This window comes from Furipterus horrens, unplaced genomic scaffold (genome assembly GCF_987537825.1).
Source record: "Furipterus horrens unplaced genomic scaffold, mFurHor1.1.pri manual_scaffold_7, whole genome shotgun sequence".
NCBI lineage: Eukaryota > Metazoa > Chordata > Mammalia > Chiroptera > Furipteridae > Furipterus > Furipterus horrens.
The window spans coordinates 64,519,315-64,522,617 of NW_028327177.1; the positions used below are offsets into that span (position 1 = coordinate 64,519,315).

Genomic DNA, 3,303 nt, shown 5'->3' on the forward strand with positions numbered 1-3,303 from the left:
GAAATCTTAATTGCTACATATGTCATGTAAAATTCCCCAAACAAGGTCTAGCTGAGTTTATTTTTTAGTGAATTTTATCTCTTTTCAAGGAACAAAAAATTAGATTCAATGTGTACACTACTGGTTACAACTAAGCTGTTATAAGCTTGGAAAAATCGTGGGAAAGAAGCATAAAAATAGTATAAAAAGACAAGATTTTAAAATTGTATTATAGGAATATTAACTATAATCAGTGGAAAAGATACATTAAAACCAGTAGTGTGTTATACTAGTTCAAAACAGAACTCAAAGGCAGTCCAAAACTGACGCTAGTTAAGGAAAATTGTCTGTTTTTAGGCAGTGTCCAGATAGACGCCACCAGTAACATGCCAGCAGTAACGTGTGGTCCACTCTGGTTACTCCATAGAGTGTCAAGCGCGGAGGGATGAGAAGCTCAGGCTTTCTCCAGGGACTTGTAGTATTGCAGCAGCACAGTCCAGGCATTGGGAGCCATGAAGCCATCAGGAGGGTTCTGGCCATCTCGGGGTGTTCAGAGTCATAGCAGTGCATATGCTTCTTTTTTTTTTTTTTTACACTGCAACTCGAAAGGGAACTATTTCCAAAGTGATTAGGCCAGGGGCCATGGTCAGCACTTTGGCGCCATGAGTTGGCTGATACAGATCTTTCCATGTTTCTGGATCAGGCATGCCAGCGGGGTCTCATCCAATGATGTAAAAGTTGGCTCCTGCAACCATCCCTGCTCTGCAATGCCACTGGACATCAGGGGGTCCAGCGTACATCATGGGAGATGGGAAGATGGCCACCACTGTTGTCTCAGGGTTCAGGACACCTTCCTCCAACACTGTGGCATGCTGCTTCATGCGCCAAAATAGCGGAACATCATCATCCTTCATCCAGCCACTCAGAGGGTGAAGAAGGACAGGGCGCCGGTAGCCCCTCTCTAGAAGTTGTTTATGGGCATCCTGCATTAAGAGAGCATGTCAATTGTGCACTGGGTTGCGTAATTGAAATGCAAAGACAGCACCAGCATTCATACCTTTAAACTTTTGCTTTAGCTCAGCAGGAGTAAGACGATACTGAACAAGACCATCATTCCAATAAATTTGGTCTAAGACTTGAAGATCTCCTCCAATCAGCCAATCTCCTTGTTTCGTAACCATCTTGAGGTAGGGGTGGTTCTTGCATGTCGTTCCTCACTGTTGGGCACAACGGTCCTCCTTTCTGTGCTCAAAAAACTCTGGATTGTGAAGAATAGCCACACGGCAGCCCTCATATATCAGAGCAAGTGCAATGCAGCCGTCCAGCCTCTCTTTGTCTTCCTGAGTAGCTAACAGAACTACAGGCACTGACAAGTTAATGACACCCCAATCCAGAAGGCAATCAAAATGAAGACACTGCAAGTACTCCCTCTCTCTCATAAAGTCATTCAGTGGGGTGGCTCAGCCTTCTGCCAAAACCTGCACCCACTGCATGTCCACTTTATTAATTTTCAACGCTGGCAATGTTTCTGCATCTGTTTTTGCCAAATGAAGTTTATTTTCTGGTACATACAGTTCTTTTACTTCATAAGAGGCATCTACAGGTACAATATCCCATTCCTGTAGAAGTTCCACAACTTGCTGGACACAGTCGTTTAAATTACAGGAGTCTGTTTTTAGCACCAATTCAGGGGCCTCTGGTTTTTCATATTCAGAATCAGTCCCAGTAAAGCCTTTAATTTCTCCAGCCCATGCTTTTTTATAGAGGCCTTTGACATCCCTCTGTTCACAAACATGCAGAGGAGCATCAACAAATACTTCAAAGAAAGGTAAACTCACCCCTTCATGAATTTGCCTTGCATTGTTGTGATCCTGAGTATAAGGCGATATGAAACTTGTGATGCATACTGAGCCAGCATCTGCAAACAGCTTAGCAACTTCTGCAATACATCGAACATTCTCTTCTCTGTCTTCAGGACTAAGGCCAAGATTTTTATTGAGACCTTGACGAATGTTGTCATCATCCAAGGTATAGCATGGAATACCATGGCAAACCAAGTACTCCTCCAAAGCCATGCTCACTGTGGTCTTCCCTGCTCCAGATAAGCCTGTTAACCAAACTGTGCAACCACAAAAACCACCTCTGGTCCCCACCACCTGACCTCTCTTGTTTCTGCTGACATGATGAGCTTGATAGGTGACATTAATTGCTCTCTGCATCCCCCAGTTCTGCACGTTGTTGCTCAGCTTGACTTTCTTGCACAGGTTTCTGGGGACCTCCATGGCTGCAGAATGTGCATGGGTGCTGGGGTTCTCAAGGTCTGTAGGCCAACAGAAGGGGAGGCCTTATACACAGTTTTTATAGAGTTATATAGTTATATTTAACTATACATTAGTCCCTCTCTATATTGCGGTTCACTTATCATGGCCTCACTGTATAGCAGAATTTTAAAAAATATTATATTTAATTATTTATCGCAGATTTTTTGCTCTATCATGGGATTTTGCGGTACTGTATACATATGTTGTTAAAGTTACGTAGGTTTAAGAGTGTAGAATATGTTTAAGAACATAAGTAGTGTTTATAAAAGTGTGGAAAAGGTTAATAAGGGAGTGGGAAAGATTAATAAGGGACTGGGAATGGTTTATAAGTGTGTGGGAAGAATTTATAAAGCCTTAAAATATAAATAAATACTAAAATAAATGTAAGGTTCCTACTTCGCGGATTTTCACCTATTGTGTGGGGGGGTCTAGAACGTAATACCTGTGATAAGTGAGGAAATACTGTACACACAAATTAGGTAGAGAGAAAAAGAGAATCTATAGGTGGGTATGTGCCATAAGAAAGGTTGATGACTGGTCCCTCCCCAGGCTCAGAGGTTGAATCTTAACTGGCCTAAAATCGGGTAACTACATTTTCTTTACTAATGATTCATTTATCAATGGCGTTTAGCATAGTTATAACCAATAAGACATGTTGGAGAAGTCAGATAGCTAGGCTTGTAAAAAAGTTCTTGATCCACTTGATTAAACAACCCTGGAACCATGAACCATGGTACCTCTGAAGAAGTAATGTAGGATCAATTATTTTGTGTCACTTTAAGCCAATTTGATCAGGTATCTCATCTATAGCTATACCATGTATATTTACATCTATATCAGTTGTATCACTTATATCTACATCCATATCTGTATCCACATCAATATCCATCTATATCTATATCTGTATCTGTATCTATATCTATATGTCTATATCTATAGCTATCTAAACAAGGGCAGCCAGTTTAAATGTTGGGTCAAGAAAAGCCTTTCTAGGCAATGACAC

General features: G+C 41.3%; 1 pseudogene; it reads right to left on the bottom strand.

Annotated features, from left to right (window-relative positions):
* Positions 1-433: 433 nt before the first annotated feature.
* LOC150004559 (bifunctional 3'-phosphoadenosine 5'-phosphosulfate synthase 1 pseudogene) lies at positions 434-2,261 on the bottom strand (annotated as a pseudogene).
* Between the last annotated feature and the right edge of the window lie 1,042 nt (positions 2,262-3,303).